Source organism: Ceratotherium simum, chromosome X (genome assembly GCF_057802395.1).
Source record: "Ceratotherium simum simum isolate JZ-2026a chromosome X, ASM5780239v1, whole genome shotgun sequence".
Classification (NCBI taxonomy): Eukaryota; Metazoa; Chordata; class Mammalia; order Perissodactyla; family Rhinocerotidae; genus Ceratotherium; species Ceratotherium simum.
Window position 1 is genome coordinate 55,254,135 of NC_141940.1, and position 27,834 is coordinate 55,281,968.

Here is a 27,834-nt window from a genome sequence, read left to right on the forward strand (position 1 = left end):
AAAAAATCAGAAATGAAAGAGATGTTACAAATGACACCACAGACATACAAAGGATCATAAGAGACTACTACAAGCAATTATACATCAACAATTTGGAAAACCTAGATGAAATGGATAAATGCCTAAAAACACACAACCTTTAAAGACTGAATCATGAATAGAAAATTTGAATAGACTGATTACAAGTGATGAAATTGAGTTGATAATTTAAAAACTCCCAACAGACAAAAGTCCAGGAACAGATGGCTTCACAGCTGAATTTTTACCAAACATTTAAAGAAGATTTAATGACTATTCTTCTTAATTTATCCCCACAAAAAGAAGAGGAAAGAACATTTCCAAACTCATTTTAGGAAAAGTTACCTTGATTATACCCTGATATACAGAATTACCCTGATTCCAAAACCAAAGACACCACACACACAAAAAAAATTACAGGCCAATATCCCTGATGAACATAGATGCAAAAATCATCAACAAAATATTAGTAATCAAATTCAACAATGCATTAAAAGGACCAAACACCACAACCAAATGGGATTTGTTCCAAGGATGCAAGGATGGCTCAACATCTGCAAATCAATCAACGTGATACACCACATTAACAAAATGAAGGCTAAAAATCATATGATCATCTCAGTAGATGCAAAAAAATTTTTTTGACAGAATTCAACATCTATTTATGAAAAAATCTCAACAAAATGAGTATGAAAGGAATATACCTCAACATAATAAAGGCCATATATGACAAACCCAGAGCTAACATCATAGTCAATAGTGAAAATTTGAAAGCTTTTCCTCTAAGATCAGAAACAGAACAGGGATGCCCACTCTCACCACTTTTATTCAGCATAGTAATGGAAATCCTAGCCACAGCAATTAGGCAAGAAAAATAAACAAAAGTCTTCTAAATTGGAAAGGAAAAAGTAAAACTCTCACTATTTGCAGATGACATGATACTATGTATAAAACACCCTGAAGACTCCACCAAAAAACTATTATAACTAATAAATGAATTCAGTAAAGTTGGAGGATACAAAATCAACATATGGAAATAAGTTGTGTTCCTATACACTTATAATGAACTATCAGAAAGAGTAATTAAGAAAATAATCCCATTTATAATTGCCTCAAAAAGAATAAAATACCTAGAAATAAATTTAACCAAAATGGTGAAAAACCTGTACACTGAAAACTATAATACATTGACGAAAAAAATTGAAGATGACACAAATAAATGGAAAGATACACTGTGCTCGTGGATTGGAAGAATTAATATTGTTAAAATCCCCATACTATGCAAAGCAATCTATAGATTCAATGCAATCCCTGTCAAAATACCAATGACATTTTCCATAGGACTAAGAGCAAAGATCCTAAAATTTGTATGAAACTACAAAAGACCCCAATAGTCAAAGCAATTGTGAGAAAGAAGAACAAAGCTGGAGGTATCACACTCCATGATTTCAAACAATACTGCAAAGCTATAGTAATCAAATCAGTATGGTACTGGCATGTAACAGATACATAGATTAATGGAATGGAATAGAGAGCCCAGAAATAAACCCACCCATACATAGTCAATTAATCTATGACAAAGAAGGCAAGAGTATACAATGGGAAGAAGACAGTCTCTTTAATAAATTATGTTGGGAAAATTGGACAGCTACATGCAAAAGAATGAAATTAGACCACCATCTTGCACTATTTACCAAAATGAATTAAAGATTTGAATGTAACACCTGAAATCATAAAACTCCTAGAAGAAAACATAGGCAGTCAGCTTTTTGACATCAGTTTTAACAGTATTTTTTTGGACCAGTCTCCTCAGGCAAGAGAAACAAAAGAAAAAATAAACAAATGGGATGACATCAAACTAAAATGCTTTTGCACAGCAAAGGAGATCATCACCAAAACCAAAAGGCAACCTACTAAATGGGAGAATATATTTACAAATGATATATCCTATAAGGGGCTAATGTCCAAAATACATAAAGAATCCATACAACTTAATATGAAAAAAAATTAAAATTAGGCAGAGAATCTGAGTAGACGTTTTTCCAAATAGACACACAGATGGCCAACAGACACATGAAAAGATGCTCAACATCACTAATCATCAGAGAAATGCAAATAAAAACTACAGTGAGATATCACCTCACAATTGTCATGATAGCTATTATAAAAATGACAAAAAATAACAAGTGTTGGTGAGCATGTGGATATAAGGGAACCCTTGTACACTGTTGGTGGGAATGTATATTGGTGCAGCCACTATGGAAAACACTATGAAGATTCCTCAAAACATCAAAACATTAAAAATAGAACTACAGTATGATCCAGCAATTCCATTTTTGAGTTTTTATCTGAAGAAAACAAAAACACTAATTCAAAAAGATATACGCACCCCTGTGTTCATTTTAGCATTATTTACAATAGTGAAGATATGGAAGCAATCTAAGTGTCCATTGATGGATGAATGGATAAAGAAGGTCACACACACACACACACACACACACACAGGAATATTACTCAGCCATAAAAAAGAATGAAATCTTGCCATTTGTGACAACATGGATATACCCAGAGGGTATAATGCTAAGTGAAATGTTAGTCAGAGAAAGAGAAAGAAAAATACCATATGATTTTACTTATATGTGGAATCCAGAAACCAAAACACATGAAGAAACAAAACAAAACAAAAGCAGACTCAGCGATACAGATAACAAACTGGTGGTTACCAGAGGGGGGAGGAATGGGCAACATCAGTAAAGGGGATTTAGAGTTACAACCTTCCAGTTATAAAATAAATAAATCATGGGAATGTAAGGTACAGCATAGGGAATATTGTCAATACTATTTAACTTTGTATGGTGGCAGATGATAACTAGACTTATCGTGGTGGTGATTTCGTAACGTATATAAATGTCAAATCACTATGATGTACACCTGAAACCAGTAGAATATTGTATTTCAATTATACTTCAGTAAAAAAATATTAAAAAGCCATAGAATACTCACTTTCTCACTGAATCTGAGGTATAGAGACTATCAAGTCCCAGTCACCCCAAGAAGTCAGAAAAAGAATTAAAAGTAGAACTACGTAAACAGGTGTACACTGAGAATTATTTCGACTATTCTGTATATTTGAAAATTTTCGTAATAAAATATTAGGAAAAAAAGGATAAATAATAAATAAAGTGCACAAATGGTACTAGAAAAGTCATATAGATCTATGCACCTTCCATGCCCACTGTATCATTTCGTTGCACCAGACAATACATTCTCTACAAAGTTATAGTTTTTAATATTTGCATTGAGTGAAATCTGGGCCTATATAGTGGCTTCAACTGGCTTGAAAGAAGAGTCACCTACAAGATTTGTGTTGTCTCCTTCATACAAACTTGAAGTTTCCTTTTAGAATACTGAAGTACATGTTAAAGACATATGGAAGTTTATGCAATCTAAATCCACTGCAGTAAAGAGCATAAGGTTTCTGAATATTCATATTCCCAGAAAATGAGATAATTACTCAAAGTTAAAAAAATACTGCAGTAGTCATTTGGACAACTAAAACTAATGTTTCACAGATCTATTTTCTATAATATTAAAACACATGGAGAAAGTAAAGGGCTGGTGGAGGGAAGGAAAAGAAATCCCCAGAAGAAAGAATATTTTTGTTAATGTCTCAGTTTTGACACTTTATCAGTGTCCAAATATTTCCGTCATAAATTATTACTGAATTAATAAAATCTGTTTATATTTTAAAAGTAACCTTTGTTATTCTGGACACAAATAAATTATATGTACAAAGTTGTTTTGAGATCTGTTTATTTTTTTACTGTTCACATTAGTGTTGATGAATTAGTCAATTTCCAAAGCTGTGTGTTTTAGCAAACTTAAAGAAAAAAATATCATGGTAACCTTGAGAAAATCAGGCAGAAGAGACCAAGCTACACACGGGCCACAATTAAAGAGATATAAGGTAATATAAATTTACATTCTCAAACATTGTTCTTAAATAATATAAATGGAAGGGAAGAAGACAGAGTGAAAGTAAAGGGAGAGACCAAAATCCCTGCAGCATCTTCCAGTTATTTTCCAATCCTTGAATAAATATACTAGTGCAGTTTTCATGAATAATATGCATTCTTAGAAAATGTGAATTTTTAAAGTGAAACACTCATGTTACGTTTACCCCACGATGTTTCAAGCTGATATGTGACAATATGCAAATCTGTATTAGGCATAGCCATAATATCAGCTTCCTACCTTCCTTGAGAATTGGAACACAGCATGCTTGATATTGAAACTTTTAGTGATATGTCATATTATAAGTAATTTGAAAAGCTGGAAATACACGTGTGTATATGTGTGTAAACAAATTAGAAAAATAAAGCAACTCATGGCGCCATTAGCCAGGCTTCACGTAATTCCCCCTTTGGCTTTATGGCAATGTGCCTAGTCCACAGAAATTGAATTGTCTTTCTCGAGCTATATTAACAAGCAATAATATGTATGACTTAAAAGTTTAGATGTTGTAGTCAGAGTGCTCGGGTTTTGAATAAGAATTATATGATTTGTTATTAGACAAGTGACCTTGAGCAATTTATCCTTAACTGTTCTGAACTTCAGTTTCTTAATGTGAAAAATGGAAGATTTTGTTGCCTATCTTATAGAGTGGCTGCAAATATTAATATTACACAATGCAATGACTGATTTAACAGCTAGCATTCAATAAAAACAGTGATGCTGATGTAATACAGCTTCAGAAGGAGAATGTGCACAATATGTGTTTCCAAACTTAATTCACGAAGCACTTCACCATGCTGAGCCTTGACAAGGTCTTCTCTACTCTGATCGCTCTGCCTTATATATATTCCAAACACAGTTTGCATGATGTAATATGTCTACCAGATATCTCTTTTTCTCAGTAGCTTAAGATATCATGTGTGCCTGTTTTATTTCTTTCACTCAATTGTTGGCTCCTTGAGGGTAGAAGATAGATTTTATCTTTATTGTGGATTCATGCATAGTATAGCACCACATAAGCCATCATCTCTATCCATAAATGGTGTTTTAAAAATTTTGTTGCCGAGAAACTTCAAATTATCAAAAACAAGGTCTTAGAGGCTATTGCTTCATATTGCAAAGGATTTCAGAGAAAGAATGTAAATTTTTCTAAGGCTTGGGCAAAGAAGGCTGATAATTGTCTCTTAGATTATCTGGGTAAGGATAGGGTAGCAGAAATTGCTTATTTTTATCGTTAAATTCTTTAGGAATAAATTAATGTTTTATGACATGAAAATTATTCCTGATTAAAAATAATCTAAAGCATTATATTCTTATCTCAACCAAACAAATGTTATCATTACATCAAATAAATAGAATTTATAGGGTACAATAAAATGACTTTGTTTTCTGAACCGTTCACTCCGCTGTCTGCCCAAAACTGGTCTGTGAGATCTGTTCTTCAATATTCTTCAGAAGAAGTTCCCAAGACTCTTCATGTAACTCAGAAGATTTTTATTTCCAAATATAAAATTTTCTTATCCTATGTTATATTAGAAAATTCCATACTCCATTAAAAATTTCTATTCTCCCTAAGGTCAGACATGTTTCTTGATTGATGTCTACAATGGAAAAAGGGGCTTCCTTTCTATTTTTCCACTGTGCTTTTCCCACTCACTAGGATGTCTCAGCCTCCTCCAGAGTAAAAGGGGATGGAGGATTGCTGTAAAGGAAGAGAAGAAAAGGCTAGGAAGTTCTTATTTGACTGGGGATGTAAGCTGGCGTTATTTTTGTCCGCACAGGGAAGCAACTTAATATTATTTTATTTTACCATTAGTGACATTTTGTACATTCACAATGTTGTACAACCATCACCATTATTTAGTTTCAGAACTTTTTCATCACCTCAAAAGGAAACCTCGGGCCACCCCGTGGCTTAGCGGGTAAGTGCGTGCACTCCACTACTGGCGGCCCGGGATCGGATCCTGGGTGCGCACCGACGCACTGCTTCTCCAGCCATGCTGAGGCTGCGTCCCACATACAGCAACTAGAAGGATGTGCAACTATGACATACAACTATCTACTGGGGCTTTGGGAAAAAAAAAGGAGGATTGGCAATAGATGTTAGCTCAGAGCCGGTCTTCCTCAGCAAAAAAAAGAGGAGGATTAGCCTGGATGTTAGCTCAGGGCTGATCTTCCTCACAAAAAAAAAAAAAAAAAAGGAAACCTCAAGTGCATTAAGCAGTTGCTCCCTATTTTCCTTTCTTCTCAGCTCTAGGTGACCACTAATCTGCTTTGTCTCTATGGATTTTCCTATCTGGATATTTCATAGAAATATTATCATACAATACAAGACATTTGTGTCTGGATTCTTTCACTTAGCATAATGTTTTCAAGATTCATCCATATAATAGCATGTATCAATAAATCATTCTTTTTATGGTTGAATAATATTCCATTTTATGGATATACCATGTTTTGTTTATCCATTCACTCACTGATGGACATTTGGGTTGTTTCTATCTTTTGGCTATTGTGAATAGTGCTAGGAACATTCATGTACAAGTTTTTGTTTGAACAACTGTTTTTAATTCTTCATTTACCTGCATTAGTTTGCTAGGGCTACAATAATAAAATACTACAGACTGGAGGGCTTAAACAAGAGAAATGTATTTTCTCACAGTTTGGAGGCTAGAAATCCAAGATCAAGGTATTGGCAATGTTGGTTTCTCCTGAGGCCTCTTTCCTTGGCTTGCAGAAGACTTGTCTTCTCGCTGTGTTCTCATATGGCTTTTCCTCTGTGTACTTGCAGTCCTGTTGTCTCTTTCTCTTTTTATAAGGCAACTAGGCCTATAGGATTAGGGCCCTACTCTTATTCCATCTTTTAACCTTAATTACCTCTATAAAGGTCCTATCACTAAATACTCTCACACTGGGTGTTACGGATTCAACACACGCATTTGGGGGAGACAAAATTCTGTCAATAACAATACTCCTGAGTGGAATTGCTGGGTCATATAGCAATTCTGTATAACTTTTGAGTATCCACCAAACTGTTTTCTGTGGCTGTTGCACCATTTTATATTCTCACAAGCAATATATAAGGGTTCCATTTCTCCGCATCCTCACCGACTCATAATTTTTTGTTTTATTTTTTACTTTTTATTATAGCTATGCTAGTAAATGTGAAATGGTATCTCACTGCACTGTAGATCTGCATTTCCCTAATGACTAATGATGTTCAACATCTTTTCACAGGTTTCTTGGCTATTTTTATATCTTTGGAGAAATGTCCATTCAAGTCCTTTGCCTATTTTTTAATTAGGTTGTCTTTTTGTTGTTCAGTTGTAAGAATTCTTTATATTTTCTGTATAACCAGACCCTTATCAGATATATAATTGCAAATATTTTTCTCATTCTGTGGATTGTCTTTATACTTTCTCAATAGTGTCCTTTAAATACAAATTTTAAGAAATTTGGTGAAGTCCAGTTTATCTTTTTTATATTGTTGTTTATGTTTTTGGCGTCATTTTTAAGAATTCATTGCTATATATAAAGTCATGAAGATTTACAGCTGTGTTATATTATAAGACATTTATGGGCTTAGCTCTTATATTTAGGTCTTTGATACATTTTAAGTTAATTTTTTATATGATTTGAGTGATGGGTCCAACTTTTTTCTTTTACATGTGGATATCCAGTTGTTCCAGCATGATATGTTGAAAGACCATTCTTTTACCCATTGGGGAATGGTCTTGACATCCTTGTCAAAAATCAATTGACCAGAGATATATGATTTATTTCTGAAGTCTAAATTCTATTCCATTGATCTATATGTCTATCTTTATGCCATTACCACCCTGTATTTATTAGTGTAGCTACTTAGAAAGTTCCGAAATCAGATAAGGTGAGTCCTCCAATTTTGTTCTTTTGTTTCAAGTTTGTTTTTTCTATTCAAGGTAGCTTGCAGTTCCATGTGAATTTGAGGATCAGTTTGTCCATTTCCGCAAATAAGAAAATTGGAATTTTGGTAAGGGTTTTATTGAATTTGTAGATTAACGTGTAGAGTATTGCCACTTTAACAATATCAAGCTTCCAATCCATGAAAATGAGATGTTTTTCCATTTATTTTGTGTCTTTAATTTCTTTAACTTCTTATAGCAATGTTTTGTAGTTTTCAGTGTAGAAGTCTTGCACCTCCTTGATTAAATTTATTCCAAAGTATTTTATTCTGTTTGACGATATTGTGAATGGAATTTTTTTTAAATTTGTTTTTCATATTGTTCATTGTTGTATATAAAAATACAACTTATTTTTGCATATTAATCTTGTATCCTTAAATTTTTCTGAATTTGTTTGTTAGTTTATAGATATTTTGGAGATTCGAGATTATATGCATATACTGCATATATATATATTTTAAGATTATATATATACTCTAGAGTGAATATATATATATATATATATACTCTAGCCACTGAAGAGGCCTATAAAAAACGACCAGGCCAGTAATATTGAACATCTCCAGTATATAGACTGTAGGCTTGAAACATATTTTTTTCACTAAAAGAAAGCAGGATATTTTTGGAGAAATTTCTGAAACAAGGGCTGGAATAGGATATATATGGTACGCCTTGAATATCTGGTCTAAACAGATAGTGAATGCTAGGCATATAAAAAGAATGAAATTTGACTCTTACCTCATACCGTATATCAAAATTAACTCAAAATAAATCAAAGGCCTAAATGTAAGTGCTAAAACTATAAAACTCTTAGAAGAAAATATAGAATTTTGAACTTGGCAAAGAATTCTTAGATATGACACCAAAAGCATGAGTCATAAAAGAGTAAGCAAATAAATTGCACTTCCTCAAAATTTAAAACTTTTGTGCTTCAAATCACTATAAAAGAAGTGTAAAGACAATGCATAGAATGGAAGAAAATATTTGCCAATCATATATTTAAAAAGTGACTTTTATCTGGAAAATATAAAGAACCTTTTTTTTTTTTTGTGAGGAAGATCAGCCCTGAGCTAATATCCATGCCAAGCCTCCTCTTTTTGCTGAGGAAGACTGGCCCTGAACTAACATCTATTGCCAATCCTCCTTTTTTTCCCCAAAGCCCCAGTAGATAGTTGTATGTTATAGTTGCACATCCTTCTAGTTGCTGTATGTGGGACGCCACCTCAGCATGGCCCGACAAGCGGTGCATTGGTGCACACCCGGGATCCGAACCTGGGCCACCAGTAGCAGAGTGCACGCACTTAACCGCTAAGCCACGGGGCTGCCCCAATATAAAGAACGTTTACAACTTAGTGAAAAGACAAATGATTCAATATAAAAAAATGAGCAGAGGATCTGAGTAGATATTTCTCCAAAATGATCAATGTACCCATGAAAGATGCTCAACATCATTAGTCATCAATAAAATGCAAAACAAAATCACAATGAGATGCAATTTCGCATGCACTAAGAACACGTATCATATGATTCCGTTTATACGAAATGCCAAGCACGGCGATCTATAAAACCACAAGGTTGATTAGTGCTTGCTTAGGGCTGGGAGGATGGGGAGATAGGAAGGTTATATTTAAAGGACATAGGCATTCTTTTTGAGGTGATGAAAATATTCTACAATTAACTGTGTGGTGATGGTTACACATCTGTAAATACACTAAAATCCAGTAAATTTCACACTTTAAGTGGGTAAATTGTATGATATGTAAACCATATCTCACTAAAGATGTTAAAAAACAGATAATGAGAAAGCTATCAAAAACTTCTAGTGTTATGTCAGACTGTACAGCAAACTTAGACTTCCACTTGTCAAAAATAAAGAAATTAGATCACTAAAATTAAAGTATTATAACAAGATGACTGGATATCCGTCAAAATAAAATTAAATTCCAGATTGTATATAGATTTAATTGTGAAGTCAAACAATGAAGTTCCTAGAATATAATATAGGAGAACACTGAGATTAACTAGAGATAGAAAAAGACTATTTACCCATTACATACAAAGTCCCAAGTATAAATGAAAAGGTTAATAAATTGGAATGCATTGAAATTAAGATCCTCTAGTCATCAGAGAACACAAGAAAATGAAAATGTAAGCCTCAGAGAAGATATTTGCAACACGTATAACTGGAAAGGGCTAATATTCAGTATACATATAAAGAAGTCGAAGAAGTTTACAAATCTATAAGAAAAAAACATAGTCCGATACAAAAATGAGCAAGAGTCATGAATAATCTCCTCATAAATGAGGATATTCCAATGACCCATAAACATATGAAATATTATTGATTTCATTTTAATTAAAGAAATGTAAAATAAAACCACATTGAGATGTGACAATACACTTACCAGAATAGCTAAAATTAAAAAAAAAAAAAACAAAAAACTATGAGATGTATTGAAAATGTCAAGTGAAGAGAACTCGCATATAATGTGGTTAGAGTTTAAATTGGTACAACCATGATGGGAAACAGTTTGGCATATCTAACATGGAAGAGATCTATGATGTATGGCCTAGCAATGTTAATTTACAGAAAGAGATGTATACTAGAATGTTCTTAGCAGCTTTTAATAATAGCTCCAAATTGCAAAAACACCAAATATCCATCAACAAACAAACTGTGGTATCTTCATGCAAAGAATTACTACACTTACAAGCAGAAACGTGAACAAAACTCACATATAAAATATTGAGAGAATGATATGAGATGCTAACATATGCTGTATGATTCTATTTGTATAAAGTGTAAAATACAGCAAAAACTAAATCATATGTTGAAATATAGATGCTTAGTTGTTAAAAGAATAAAGATACTCAAAGTTATATTCGCCATAGAAAGCAGGATATGAATTCCATGTGAAGCTGATTTTCTGGCAGGAGAAAGTGTAGAGACTGTGAAAGAACACAAGTGGGTCTTCCTAGTATTGGCAATGTTTTATTTATTTATTTTTTACTTGTTTTGTGGTTAGACAGGTATTGACTTGAGATAAATCAGTGAACTTTATATTTTATTAATTTTAACGTGTTGTATATTATGTAATAATAAAGATTAAAATAAAGAAAAAAATTTTAAATACAAAACAAAATAGTAAAATAAATTTAATATTTTTCTTCAAGACTTTTTTTTTAATGTGACACCGACAGCAAAGAGTAAATGCTATTTGACCTATTAATCATCACTCTTTCTATAATATGTTGGCCATTAACAGAGTATTGGGGTTGAAAGGCCTACGAAAGTTTGGAGAAGATAAATGATAGTATCTACAGGACAAACACATAAATAATGTGAGTATCTAAATAGTTCTATTAATATCCAGATACCTAAATGCCTCATAATATTTTGGATTCATGAGTAATATCTTAAAAATAATTATTTCTAATTAATGTCTGAAAATTTTTCTTTATTTTAATGGCAATACTATGTAAAATTTTGTAAACCCTTTCTATATAAAGGCAATTAATCAAAATTAATTTTATATTAATTTATAGAAGATGAGAAATACAGGAGAAAACATTTCAAGCGTAATACAATCAATTCTACAGTCTTAGATTTTCCAAGTAGCTGGTTAATAAATCCTCTTTTCCTTCTCATTGACAAGAAAATAGCACATAATTCTTAGCATATTAGCCAAAAGTTACAAGAGTTTACAAAATCTTATGAAAATTGATTTGATTTCAAGCCTGGTCACACTGAAGGGAAAGTGCTTCAACGAGCCACACATAGCATTTCTTGGAGTATTGATAATTATTTGCAGTACACCTTCTCAAAATGTTAGTCTAGGGTCTTTTTTTTTTGGCAAGAAAGTCAAGATAACAGATTTCAGGCTACTAATCCCGAACTAAGCTCATGCCTAGGGTGACTGAAAATGTAGGACTCTTATTATATCCATCAATGGCTTTCTACATCTAGCCAAAAGTATTTCCTTTCTTGTTTAAATATGAAACAAACCATTGGATTAATACATATAAATATTTATCATTAATTTGTTTTTCTTGGTGAATACCTGCTCTTCTTTTTTGACTATTAAGATACCTTATCTTACTTTATACAGACAGTTCAAGAAACGATCAGGAAAAGCATTTAGCAGCTAACATGATATCCTTCTGTAGCAATGTCGATAAAATTGAGGGCAACTATTACTATACTGGACTAAAGCTCTGGAGTCAAGTATTTTCCAAAGGAATAAATTGTTTTTAATTTGAAGACAGCTTCGTAAAGAGCCAACTTACAAAGATGAGAGCAGGTATTAGGAAAACCAATACAGGACAGTGTAATACTGGATAACAACAGGAAGCAATTATTACTATTAGGCCTCATGGTTCATGGGAGTGAAGAGTTACTGAGAGTCACTGTGGATAGCTGTGTGGAGGTGTCTTTCTAACATAAATTGTGGTCTTTGGAAGAAAAATTAAGTAAATGAATAGATAGCAACCTAGAAGTTAATAAACTAGGGGAAATGACCTCAATACAATCGCACCTTTCAATTTCCTGTTGCTGCCTCCAATAGCCAAACTCAAAGGGAAGCCAGAAGGCAAGGAAGCCCTTTAGTGCAGTGCCTACTGGTCATCCTACCAGGGCACAAAGTAGAGTGGAAAAAGGAGTGGGGTGCATGTAAAGTGGAAAATTATAGCTATCCTACACACAATGCATAACTGGATCCAAGAGATCTCATGTTGTCAGTAGTCTGTCTCTTTCTGTCTCTTGATCTTCTTCTCCTCTGTGTTGGCATAATTTTCAGGAAGATTCTCCCTACTTGTTGGCACAATGATTTTTCACTATTTTTATTCTACTAGTTTATCAACCTCTACAGCCAAAAGTGTCTTTTTCCAGTATGCTACAACAGAATTCCCAGAGAGGACCCAGTTCTGTGCACGTTTCTCAACCAATCTTTGTGATTAAGGAAATACAGTGCTATGCCTGTCCACCAAAACACTGTTATGAGATCACGCCAAGGGCTTAGAGGGATGGGAAAGAGGGTAACTCAACCAGAACTATGTGTGTTGGGACAGAATGGAAGTTTCTCAAAACAAAATGCAGGCACTATTGCCAAATGAAGGAAAAAGGGATGGTGAGTAGGCAAAAACAATATTTATTACATTTTCTATTCCTGCTCATCATCTTTTGCTCACTGTGCCTAAAATAAATGTTCTAGGAATAGTAAGATGAATTGATCTTTTTGATATGGGGCTTGGGTATTTCCATGTTTTATAAAAGCTCCCTTAAATGATAATGATTTGAGGTGAAGATTAAGAATCAGTAATATAGTTATTCACCCACAAACTTCAAAAATAATTAAATTGGTGGAAGCCATATTTATTCTCAGTAATAAACTATCTAATTTCAATCCAAACAAAATCTTCTGATAAAGAAATTATTATTTCAATAAATAAGGAAACATGTTTATGCCATAAGGTTAAAATGTAGCTATTAGCAGCTAATAAAAGGAGCTGCAGTAAAAAATTTATAAAGTACATATCACTGAGGAGTACAGACCTTTTTGGAAATATAGGCTCTAACATGACACACATTGTTTCCTTAATTTTAATGCAATTTTGATTTTTGTTTTCCTTTTAAGTCTTTAATTCTATTTAACAAGTATATTTATTAAGTACCTATTAGTACAAACAACTTTACTAGGTACTATAGGGAGTATAATTGACAACACACACATAAACATACACACATACACAACAAGATAGATTAATAAAAACATGGTATAGGAGTGTTAGTGAGGGAGACATTAATTTTTATAAAGTGAATCCCAGAGACGTATTGAAGGAAATGGGATTTTAATTGATCTTACAAAAGAAGGGTAAGATTTTCAGAGTTGATACAGTCTATATTCAGAGGATTTTATACAAATTTCAGCCTAAGATGAACAATAAATATCTAGGAAATGAATGTGTGTATGCATGAATGAACGAATGCATAATGATGTTAAAGAATGATATTCATCAGGTAAAAAAAGATGACATAAAGATAGGGAACTGGGAAACAAGAGAGTATATTTGGAGAAGAGTGAAGATTAAGACAACTAGAATATATTTTTCTAGGTACTTGAGATGTAAGATGTTAATGATAAACTGAATTTGTTTTTACATTTTATTTCTTCATCAAGATAGTGACATTAACTTGGAACATTTCTTGTGTAGCTGGTTGTATGTTCCTGAATATATTTATTCTTAGACTTTTCTCAAGACAGCATGTAGATTTTTTTTTTCTCTAACATGAACAAGAAACACTTATCCTTTAAATACTCCCTTAGGTTACTAATAATGGAGAGAGGATGTAATTGTGAATACACTGAGAAAATTGTTAGCTAAAATGGCATTTTATAGCAGGCCTATCACAAGCTTTATCCAATTTCTTGCCTCAGTATGAAGAGAAGCACCACCAAACATTTGATTGCCTCCCCATGTCTTAAGACATAGGCTTCCATTTCCTTTTTTAGTACATTGCAGTTTGCTCTTGTGTTCTTCATCCATTCAATCTCTGTTATGGCAGCACTATCAAAGTTTGACACTTTGTATTAGTGAGATACTCATTTCTCAAGAATGCATCTAGTGATTTAAACCTCAACATTAGCAAACTGCTAACTAAAAACACAGAATGTCTCCAAATTGTTATCTTTTCGTTGTAAGAGTATCTAATGCCTAGTTCCTTCAATTCCATGGACAATTTGTCCTTCCCATTTCTCTTCAATTCTCAGGACTTCCTAAACACTAATTCACATTTAAAATTGCCAAACCGATTTAATAACTACATAATGATTTAGAAATTCCTACTAATTCTAAAGAACACAATAGCAAGGCAGGCATAGAACAAACTATCATGTTTTACCTTTATAGTAAAAAAAAAATGAAATATAGATTAAATAATTGTATCGGGACTAAGACCCACCGTCAATTGTCCATGATTTTCTCATCTATCTATCTATCTATCTATCTATCTATCTATCTATCTATCTATCTATTATCTATCTATCTATCCAGACTCTACTTCTTCTGTAACAAAGAAGTTAAAGTAGTCATAGTTAGTGAGATTTCTTGTTTTAGTCAACTATATATTTTTTCCATTTTAATGAGACATATCTACAGTCAGTCAGAAGAAGCAAAAACATTGTCTTTCCCCATTTAATTTTAAATAAGCAGAATTTAATTCCTTGCTATGAGCCTCCACTTTGAAACAAGATATACATTTATTTACATATCTACTTGTCTGAACATCTCTGTGGTCTTTCATAGTGTAGTGAAAGGCATTTTAAAGACTGTCTTTTTTTTCTTGATTTTTAAATGATGAACCACTGATTTATTTCCAGCTTTATTGAGCTATAATTGACGTATAACATAGTGTGAGTTTAAGCTACACAATGTGATGATTTAATACACTTATATATAGCAAAATGATTACCACCATAATAGCTCATACCAGTATCACATCATATAATTACCATTTATTTTTTATGGTGAGAACATTTAAGATTTACTCTCAGTAATTTTCAAGTATACAATACGGTATTATTAACTATAATCACTATGCTGTACATTAGATCACCAGAACTTATTTATGTTATAACTGGAAATTTATACTCTTTGACCAACTTCTCCCCTTTCCCTCACCCTCCAGTTCCTGGTAACCACGATTCAAGTCCTGTTTCTACAAGTTTGGCTATTTTAGATTCCACATATAAGTAACATCACACAGTATTTGTCTTTCTCTGTTTTATTTTACTTAGAATAATGCCCTCAAGTTCCATCCATGTTGTTGCAAATGGTAGGATTTCCTTCTTTCTCATGGCTGAATAATATTCCATTGTATATGTATATATACCACATCTTCTCTTTACATTTACCAATTGAGGGGCACTTAAATTGTTTCCGTATTTTGGCTATTGTGAATAATGCTGCAATGAACCTTAGGAGTGCAGATATCACTTTGAGATCCTGTTTACATTTCCTTTGGAAATATATCCGGAGGTGGCATTGCTGGATGATACGATAGTTCTATTTTTAATTTTTTGAGAAACTTCTATACTGTTTTCTATAGCAGCTGCACCATTTTGAATTCCCACCAACAGTGTACGAGGATTCCAATTTCTCCACATTCTCGCCAATGCTTCTCAAATATCTGTTTGATGATAGCCATTCTAATAGGTATGAGGTGAAATCTCATTGTGGTTTCGATTTGAATTTCCCTAATGATTAGTTATGTTGAACACCTTTTCACATACTTGTTGGCCCTTTGTGTGTCTTCATTGGAAAAATGTCTATTCAGTTCCTCTGCCTATTTTTCAATCAAATTATTTGTGTTTTTTTTGCTATTGAGTCGTGTGAGTTCTTTATATATTTTGGATATTAACTCCTTATCAGATATATTATTTGCAAACATTTTCTCCCATTCTGTAGATTGCCTTTTCATTTTGTTGATGGTTTCCTTTGCTATGCAGTAGCTTTTTAATTTGATATAGTCCCACTTGTTTGTATTTGTTTTTGTTGCCTCTGCTTTTGATGTCAAATCCAAAAAATCATTGCCAAGATTGATGTCAAGGAGCTTACCCCTGTGTTTTCTTCTAGGAGTTTTACGGTTTCAGGTCCTACACTCAAGTCTTTAATCTATTTTGAGTTGATTTCTGTGTATGGTATAACACAGCGGTCCAGTTTTATTCTTTTGCATGTGGCTATCCAGTTTTCCCAGCACCATGTATTGAAGAAACTATCCTTTCCGCGTTTATATTCTTGGCTACTTTGTCATAAATTGACTATGTATACAAAGGCTTATTTCTGGGTCTGTATTCTATTTTATTCACTTATAAGTCTGTTTTTATGCCAATACAATATTGTTTCAATGACTATAGCTTTGTAATATAGTTTGAAATCAGAAAGTGTATTGCCTTTCACTATTTGGAGTCTTTTGTGGTTCTGTACAAATTTTAGGATTATTTTTTCTATTTCTGTAAAGAAATGCCATTGGAGTTTTGATAAATATTGCGTTAAATCTGTAGATTCCTTTGGGTAGTATGGACATTTTAACAATATTAATTCTTCCCATCCATGAGCATAGAATGTCTTTCCATTTGTTGATAACTTTTTCAATTTCTTTCATCAATATCTTATAGTTTTCAGTGTACATATCTTTTACCTCCTTGGTTAAATTTATTTCTAAATATTTTATTAATTTTTATGCTATTATAAATGAGATTGCTTCTTAATTTCTTTTCCTGATAGTTAATTTTTAGCGTATAGAAATGCAACTAATTTTTGTATGTTGATTTTGTATCCTGCAACTTTACTGAATTTCTTTATTAGTTTTAACAGTTTTTTGGTAAAGACTTTAGGGTTTTCTACATATAATATCATGTCATCCACAAATAAAGACAATTTTACTTCCTCTTTTCCAATTTGGATGCCTTTTATTTTTTTGTCTTTCCTAATGGTTCTGTAAGGACTTGCAGTGCAATGTTGAAATAAAGTGGCTAGAATGGACATTCTTGTCTTGTTCCCGATATTTGAAGGAAAGCTTTCAGCTTTTCACTACTGAGTATGATGATAGCTGTGGGCTTGTCACATATGGCCTTTATTATGTTGAGGTACGTTTCCTCTAACCCAGTTCATTGAGAGTTTTTATCATGAAAGGATGTAGAATTTTGTCAAAAGATTTTTTATAACTATTGAGATGATCATATGATTTTTATTCTTCATTCTATTAATTTAGTGTATCACATTGATTTGCAGAGTTGAAACATCCTTGCATCCGTGGAATAGATCTTGGTTGATCTTGGTGTAAGATCCTTTTAATATACTGCTGAATTTAGTTTGCTTATATTTTATTGAGGATTTTTGCATCTTTATTCATCAGGGATGTTGGCCTGTAACGTTCTTTTCTTCTGATGTCCTTGTCTGGTTTTGGGATCAGGGTAATGCTGACCTGGTACAATGAGTTTAAAAATGTTCCTTCCTCTTCTATTCTTTGAAAGAGTTTGAAAATGATTGGTATTAATTCTTAATTAAATGTTTAGTGGAATTCATTAGTGAAGCCATCTGGTCCTGGAGTTTTCTTTCTTGGGAGGATTGTGATTACTGATTCTCTTTCCTTACTATTAATTGTTCTGTTCAGATTTTCTATTTCCTTATAACCACTGATTTTATGAGTTTTTATTTTTTTTTTTGTTTGCTTTTGCTCTATAGGAGATAAAAAAAACCTGACTTTAAGTAAGCACAAAATATGGGAGGGAAAAGTTACATTTTAGAATTAATAGCATAAGAAAGTTTGCATACTAACTCATTTTCTTTCATTTATTTATCCCTTATTCCTCACTAAAATGTAAAAATCTTTTACTGGGCTTATTATACTGTACTGTAATATGCAGGGAAATGTCTTTTACCAAAATGAGCAGCCTCTATTAGAGTAAACACACCCCTTATACTTACCTTGAAATCGAGTCCTATTTCATAAATTCAAAGTCCTTCATATGACAAGATATAATTCTCTGTTTGTAATAGAGATATAGACTTAAAGTGTTATATACAAATAAAGGTGCTTAGGCTGCATGAGGGAGCTAATTAGTGATTGTGGACAAAAGACTCCTCTTTTTATAATTCAATTCTGACAAAGAGACTCAAATTGAAACTCAGTTTTTGAAATACAGTGTTTTTCTTTAAGAAACTCAATACAATATTTATTACAATAATTTCTTTCTGATGGATCATTTAGAACTTATCAATTTGCTTTGATGTTTAGAACTCTTGTTAACAACCTTTCAAGAAGAATTACCAGGTGTAACTTCTGGTATAGCAGAATAAGCAAACACTCTCCTCAGCAAAACAAGAATAAAAAACAGTAAAAATTATTTTCAAAAAAGCAAGCATTTTAAATACCTGTTAATTTTCATAAGGGCATGCAGCAAATGGAGAAACATTCTTTCAGTAATACTAAATCTCAGTAAGAACAGCGTTAGTCTGTGGCATTTGAACAATGACCTGGTCCATTATCCTGCCTCCCAGCATGGTGTAAAGAAGCTCTACACTAAGAGTGTACAACAGGAAGATAGGGGCTTCCTCTTCCCTCAGCTCCCAGTCTGGGCCTATAATTTCATCCTGGGCCTATAATTTCATCCTGGGAGGGACAGGCTGCTGGCTTTTGCCATATTCCACAACCTGTATTGCAGAAGCTCTATTCTGGGCACACATGGCATCGAGGACTGGCCTCCCTTTCCTACCTAGGCCATTCTTATTGGACAGAAGTTCTACTCCAGGAAAAGCAGATCAAGAATCTTGAGTCCAAATCCACTCCAACCAGAGCTTGTTTGTAGAGTGGAAGCTCTACAACAGCAGAGGCAACCCAAGAAGACCAAAGGATTTACCTCACACAGTGCTCAAATTATACAGTACGGATATAACTTCAGATGAATCAGGTCCCCACCCCAACTTCAAGACAGTGTTACAGGAGTTCTGCCCAGGGAGAAAGGTAAGATGTAGGAGCTAATAGCTTAGCAGCACTGCCTGGGGAGACTGATTTTATTTGAAACAGAGAGTGGAGAACTATATGCCTGAGGGCATGATTATAAATAATAGAGATTTTAGTGGATAGTGTTGAAGAGGAGGATGATAGCTTTTTGGTAAAGCAAAATGGCAGAGCACTCAGAAGCTTAATGAAAAGAGCTAGGGAAAAAGACATCCAAGAAGATCCCTCCTAGGATCGAAGTCAATTATGGGTGTTGGGAAGGCTGTACACAAACACTAGACTGCACCTACTGAGGAACAATTAGAGCAAGATATGGTGCAGAACTGAAATTATTCCCCAAGCCACACACAGACCCATAAACACATGGAGGAAGACACACAGGTGCAAGAGGTTTAAAAATAGTCTGTGGCAAAATATTGAACAGTAAGCTACTTTGACTCAGAGAAGACTCCTAAAATGCCAGACTTAAAAGCAATATCATAGTCATCTCTGCCTAAGGGAGTACCCTCACAGGAGCTATCAGAAAGAGAAACTCCAAGCTACTAGTCTCTGCATGAATATGGGGCAAAAATAATATGTAACATAAACTTCCTTACTTATGACAATTAGCCACACACATCTAAAGGTAAAAATATAACAGGTTAAGAGGGCTGAAGCCCAACCTTTGATGAATAAGTGGCATAAACTGACGTGGGGTGATTCCACATAGCCAGGCTAAAAGATTCAAATGGGAAAAACATCAGTAAGGACATCAGAAGCTACTCATTGTTGGGAAAATAGACTTTGCAGAATTAATTTGGCCAAGTCACTAAGCAAATGAACAATAACAACAACAAAAAAATAAAATTACAACATTCCCCTTTCCTGTGTCTTTGAATAGCTCATAATTTTTAGTTGAAACTGGACATTTTAGATAATACAAAGAAAAATATGAGATATTCAAAGATATAGGAAAGTGAAATTCATACACAGGGAAAAAGCCAGGAAATAGAAAGTCTTTGAGGTACACAGATGCTGCAACTTAGACAAAATCTTCAAAGCAGCTATTATAAATATATTCAAAAAACTAAAGGAAAATAATGCTAAAAATGTTGAAAAATTTGCGATAGCAATATTTCATCAACTAGAAAATATCAGCAAATAGAAATTATATAAAAGAACTAAATGGAAATACTAGAATTGAAAGGTAAAATAAATGAAATGAAAAATTCATTAGAGAGCTCACTAATGGATGTAACAGAGGAGAGAAGAGACAGCAAGAGACAGAAAAAAATATTTGAAGAAACAATGGCTGACAGCATCCCAAATTTGATGATAAACATTCATTGAGACATCCAAAAAGCTCAGCAAGCTCCAGGTATGATAAATGCAAAGAAATCCACGTTTAAATGCTTCATAGTAAAAATGCTGAAAGACAAAGATAAAACCTTAAAAGTGACAAAAGAAAAATAATTTATCATGTACAAGGTAAGAATAACGTCTGACCTCTTAAGAAACAACAGAGGCCAGAGGACAGTGGGACAAGATATACAATGTCGTGAAAGTAAAAAAAAAGAGTCAACCAATTAACCAAGAATTTTATACCAAGCAAAAGTATATTCCAGAAATGAAGGCAAAATGAAGCTATTTTCTGATAAACAAAAATTGAGAGAGTTCATTCCTAACAGACCTGCCTTATGATAAATAGTAAAGAAAGTTCTTCAGGCTGAAAGCAATAATAACCAGAGAGTAATTATAATCCACACATACATAAAAAAAAAGCAGTGGTGAAGGTAATTATGTAGTTAATTACAAAAGTAATTGCATATACAAAAGTTTAATTGCATATTTCCCTTGTTCTCTTAACTGATTTAAAAAGCAACTCCCCAAAACAATAGGTATATGATTGTATTGTTGGACCTATCATATATAGAAATATAATATTTGTGATAATAACACAAGGAGGCAGATGGGAACAAAGCTATATTTTATTAAGAATATGACAACAGATGCTAACACATATCCAGATAAAGAAATGAAGATAGGTAGAAAGAATAAATAAGCAAACTTTGAGTATATACTAGCTTTTCTTTCTTCTCTCAGATTTTTAAAAATATACAATTATATAAAATAATATATGTCATAATCAATACAAAGTTAACAATTCTATAATTCCATATATATAAAATGTTCACAATAGGCAAAGCTATAGAGACAGAAAGTAGAATAGTGGTTGCCTGGGGTTGGTGGGGATAAGCATATTGGAGGTGGTGGCTAAGAGGTGGGGAGTTTCTATATGGGTTCATGAAAGCATTTTAAAATGGACTGTGGTGATGGTTGTACACATCTCTGAATATACTAAAAGCCATTGAATTGTATACTTTAAGTGGGTACATTGTGTAGTGTATGAATTATATCTCAATAAACCTGTTAAAATAATAATAAAAATGAAGTCTGGAGATTAAGACGTTATTAACCAAATGTAATATGTGAACCTTGTTTGAATAATGATTCAAATAAACCAATTATGTATATCAAAAAAAGAATATCACACAAAAAAAGGTGAGAGAATGGAGTTATATAGGAGTAAGTTTTCTGTATTTCAATCTATATTTCGATGGAATTGATTTGGTATATATTGAAGTAGACTCCGACAAGTTAAGATATATATTATAAGCCTTAGAGCAACCACAAATATATAACTAAAAATACTTTAGTTAAAAATCATGAATGGAATTAAAATTTACAAAAAGAAATTTCACTCAATTCAAGAGGCAATGAAATAGGATTAAACAAAAATATATGTCATATAAAAAATGAAAAGCAAAATGGCATGTGTAAATCCATCCTCATCAATAATAATATTAAATGGAAATATTTTAAAGAATCCTATCGAAAGACAGAGATTGTCAGATTGGTTAAAACAAATAGTTGAAATTATATGCAGTCTACATGAGACATACTTTAGATATAAAGATACAGATAGGTTGAAAATACAAGGAAGGAAAAAGATATACCTTGCAAACCACAATCATAAAAGAGCTGGAGTGGGTATAATAACAATCACATAACGTTTATGTTAAAGATAAAAATGTTACAAGCGTAAAATGGACATTTCACAATGATACAATCGTCAATCCATTAGGAAGATATAATGTTTATAAATACATATGCAAGTAACATCCCCAAAATACAGAAAGCAAAAACTAAAATAATTGAAGATAGAAATATACAAAGCTGCAATAATAACTGTAGACTGAATACTTCATGTTCAATTATGGATAGAACATATAAACAAAAGATCAAGGAAAAAGAAGATTTGAACACTATAAAATAACTAGACCTAATATCAGACAACTACACTTTTTTTTTCATGTACATATGGAACTATTTCCAGGATAAACTAGGCCATTAAACAAACTTCATAATTTCAAAATGACTGAAATAATACAAAGCATGTTTTCTGACTGCAGTGAAATTAAATTAGAAATCAATAGCAGAAGGAAGTTTTGGAATTATATGAATATGTAGAAATTAAACAACACACTCCTAAATAACCAAAAATCCAAACAGGAAATCATAAGGGCAATTAGAAAACACTTTGAGATGAATGACTGAAATAATGAAGTTGAAAACCCAACATATCAGACCTACATTGAGGCACCTAGAAAAGTACTCAGAGAGAAATCTGTAGCTATAAATGCCTATATTTAAAAAAAAGAAGGCATCAAATCAACAACTTAAACTCTCCCTTAAGAAACTGGAAAAAGAAGAGCAAACAAAACCCAAACCAAGCAGAAGGAAAGGAATAATAAAGTCTAATGTGGAAATAAATAAAATAGAGAATAGAAAAGCAATAGAGAACATCAATGAAACTAAAAGTTAGTTTTTTGAAAAGATCAACAGAATTGTTAAACTTTTAGTTAGAATGACCAAGAAAAAAGTAGAGGAGACTCAAGTTATTAAAATCAAGAATAAAAGAGGGCATATCACTGAAATCCTTAGAGAAAAAAAGGACTGTATTGTAGCCAGAAAAACCCGGGACCCTGTCTCCATAGCCAAATCAATGACCACAATGACCAGAGATCAGGGAAAAGAAAAATGGTTTAATTTTGACAGCAAAATAAGGCTGCAGTGGGCTCATGCTCCAAAATCCACAGTCCTCCCGAGGCATTAGGAGTTGGGGTTTTAAAGGTTGTGAGGAAAGTAGCTGTTTGTAGGGAGGGAGAGCCTGTGGCCTTGCAGGTCAGCGCTTTCCCACCAGCCTGTTTGGCCTTGTAAGGTTGCTGGCAGGGAGGAGGAGGGCAAGATAAGGGAACCACAAGTGAGTGTCCTTCAACCCTCTCCCTGGTGGATGGTGGATTCAGTGCCAGGAACCAGGAGTTGGGGAGCTTCAGCTTCTTGATGATTTCAAGATATCAGTCTCCCTGTAACAAACCTCAAGAACTGGTAATTAGCCAGAATTTCAGTCTGTAGCCACCTGGGCTTTTAACAATTTATTACCTCCATTTGTCTTGTGGAATTCAGGGACACAAAGGATAAAACAACCAATATCTACATGTGAATGTAACTTAGAGAAGCAGGGAAAAGGAAAGGGAATGAGTGCTTTTGGTTTTTAACCCCATATATGCTGGGTTCAATGTAGGGGAACAGATATCAGGGCTGGCATCAGTACGAGAATATTATGAACAATTGTATGCCAAAAATTTATATAAAAAAATAAAATAAAGTGCTGAAAAAAACCCTCAAATTATCAAATTGACTCAAGAATAAATAGAAATTAGAATAAACCCATAACAATGAAGAGATTGAATTAGTAATCAAAAAACTTGAAGGACCAGATAGTTTCACTGATGAAATCAAGGAAATATTTAAAGAAAAATTAAAATTGGTTCTTCACAAATTCTTCCGAAAAGTAGAAGAGGTGAGAGGACTTTCCATTATCTATTATATATGAGTTCAGTATTTCCCTGATACTAAAACCAGGCAAAGATATAACAGGAAAATAATACTATAAACCCATATCTCTTATGAATATAGACACAAAATACTAAAGAAAATACTAACAAACCAAATCAAGTAATATATAAGAAAGGTTACACACCACGATCAAGTGGGATTTATCCCAGGATTGAAAGCCTGGTTCAACATATTGAAATCAACATAATATAAAATATTAAAATAATGAACAAAAATCGACGTGGCTATCTTAATAGAAGCAGAAAAAAATCTGATAAAAGCCTACACCGTTTCATGATAAAAACATTCAGCAAACTAGGATTAAAACAAACCTTCTCAACCTGATAAAGGACATCTATGAAAAATCCACAACTAATATCACAAAGACAAAAGACCAAATAATTTTGTTATAGGACCAGAAAAAATACAAGGAAGTCTACATTCACCACTTTTTTTCTCTTTTAATTTTTTGTTTATTGCAGTAACATTGGTTTATAACATTGTATAAATTTCAGGTGTACATCATTATACTTCTATTTCTGCATAGATTACATCATGTTCACCACCCAAATACTAATTACAACCCATCACCACACAGGTGCTGAATTATCCCTTTCGCCCTCCTCCCTCCCCCCTTCCCCTCTGGTAACCACCAATCCAATTTCTGTCTCTATGTGTTTGTTTATTTTTGTTATTATCTACTACTTAATGAAGGAAATCATATGGTATTTGACCTTCTCCCTCTGACTTATTTTACTTTGCATAATACCCTCAATGTCCATCCATGTTGTCACAAATGGCTGGATTTCATTGTTTCTTATGGCTGAGTAGTATTCCATTGTGTATATATACCACATCTTCTTTATCCATTCGTCCCTTGATGGGCACTTAGGTTGCTTCCAAGTCTTGGCTGTTGTGAATAACGCTGCAATGAGATATCACCTCACACCCGTCAGAATGGCTATAATTAACAAGACAGGAAACAACAGGTGTTGGAGAGGATGTGGAGAGAAGGGAACTCTCATACACTGCTGGTGGGAGTGCAAACTGGTGCAGCCACTATGGAAAACAGTATGGAGATTCCTCAAAAAATCAAGGATAGAACTACCATATGATCCAGCTATTCCACTGCTGGGTATTTATCCAAAGAACTTGAAAACACCAATGCGTAAAGATACCTGCACCCCTGTGTACATTCACCACTTTTATTCAACATTGTACTAGCATCCAACAAGAGAAATATGAGAAGTAAAAACAAACAAACAAGTAAATAAAAAGCATCCAATTTGGAAAGAAAGAATTAAAACACTCTATTTTTCTATATATAGAAAATCCCAAGGATTTCACTAAAAACCTATTCAAAATAATAAAAGCTTCCACAAAGCAAAGGAAAAAATCAATAGAATTAAATGGCAACCTACAGAATTGGAGAAAATATTTGCAAACCATATATCAAATAAGGGATTAATTTCCAAAATACAAAGGGGACTCACTCTCAATAGCAAAAACAAACAAATGAAAAAACAAATAATACAATTGAAAACTGGGCAAAAGATTTAGATAATTCTCCAAAGAAGATATACAGGTATATATAACGGTGCTCAACTTCATTAATTATCAGGGAAATGCAAATTAAAACTGAATGAGATATCACCTCACATCTATTAGGATAGCTATTATCAAAAAAACCAAAAGATTTTTCAGCTTCCAGCTGGGAGGAGGCCAAGGTGTAACTTTCTTCAGTAGTCTCGAATCCAGGGTCATCCGACACCAGCAATCTCCACCGTGCCACCTGAGTTCGACCCCAATGAAATCAAAGTTGTGTACCTGAGGTGCACGAGTGGGGAAGTTGGTGCTACATCTGTCCTGGCCCCCAAGAGGGGGACCCCTAGGTCTGTCTCTAAAAAAGGTTGGTGACGACATCACCAAGACAACTGGTGATTGGAAGGGTCTGAAGATTACAGTGAAACCGACCATTCAGAACAGACAATCTCAGAATAAGGTAGTACCTTCTGCCTCTGCCCTGATCATCAAAGCCCTCAAAGAACTGCCAAGACACAGAAAGAAGCAGAAAATCCTTAAGCACAGTGGAAAGATCATGTTTTATGTGATTGTCAACATTGCCCAACAGGTGCAGCACCAATCATTAGCTAGAGAACTCTCTGGAACCATTAAAGAGATCCTGGGGACTGCCCAGTCTGTGGACTGCAATGCTGGTGGCAGCCACACTCATGATGTCATAGATGGCATCAAAAGTGGTACAGCAGAATACCCAGCTTGTTAAGAACTACAAAAGAAAATATTTCAATAATGGATCATTTGACAACCAAAAAAATAAGAGGCTAACAAGTGTTGGTGAGGATGTGAAAAAATTGAAATCCTTGTACACTGTTGGTGGAAATGCACCCTGATTTCAGACTTTTGGCCACAAGAACTGTAGTTGTTTATTAGCTACCCAGTCTGTGGTATTTTGTTATAGCAGCCTGAACAGACTAAGACACTCATGTTCATTGCAGCACTATTCACAGTAGCCAAGAATGAAAACAATCCAAGTGTCCATTGACAGATGAAAGAATATGTGGTATATACATGTAATGCAATATTTTTCAACTTTAAAAAGAAAAGGAAATTCTGCCATTTGCAACAACTTGGATAAACCTGGAGGACATTATGCTAAGGGAAATAAGTCTATCACAGAAGGACAAATACTGCCTGATTCCACTTAGTATGAGGTATCTAAAATAGAACTCATAGAAGCAGAGAATACAATAGTGGTTTTCATTGGCTGGTGGAAGGTGGAAGTGGGGAGTTGTTTAATGGGTAGAAAGTTTCAGTTACACTAGATGCATAAGTTCTAGATATCTGCTATATGACGTAATGGCTATGGTTAATGATGCAGTATTGTGCACTTGAAAATTTGTTAAGAGGATAGATCTCATGTTAGGTGTTTTTACCACACACAAACAAAACAAAACAAACAATTTATAAATAAGAGCATAAAGGAACTTTGGGAGGTGTTGGATGTATCTATTCTCTTGATTGTGGTGATGATATCACAGATGTTTGCATATGTCCAAACTCACCAAATTTATACATTAAATATATGTAGTTCTTTGTATATCAATTATATCTCAGTAAAGCTGTTTAAAAAAAGAAATGAAGTAACAAAAATGTATACACATACATAAGTATTAAGGTCATAAAAGACAAATAAAAACTGAGGAATTTTCCCAGATTGGAGCAGAGATTAAGTATAATGGCAATTAATGTGATATTTAATTTTCGGTATGATTCCAGACCGGAAAGAGTACATTAGGAGGACAATTAGTAAAATCTGCTTAAGATCTGTAATTTATTTAATGGTACTGAACAAAGGTCAATGTCCTGGTTTTATAAGTTGTACTG

At 33.4% G+C, this 27,834-nt stretch overlaps 1 pseudogene; it reads left to right on the forward strand.

Annotated features, from left to right (window-relative positions):
- LOC101397945 (large ribosomal subunit protein uL11 pseudogene) overlaps positions 1–26,713 on the forward strand; it is a 47,480-nt pseudogene extending 20,767 nt beyond the window's left edge.
- Positions 26,714–27,834: the final 1,121 nt, after the last annotated feature.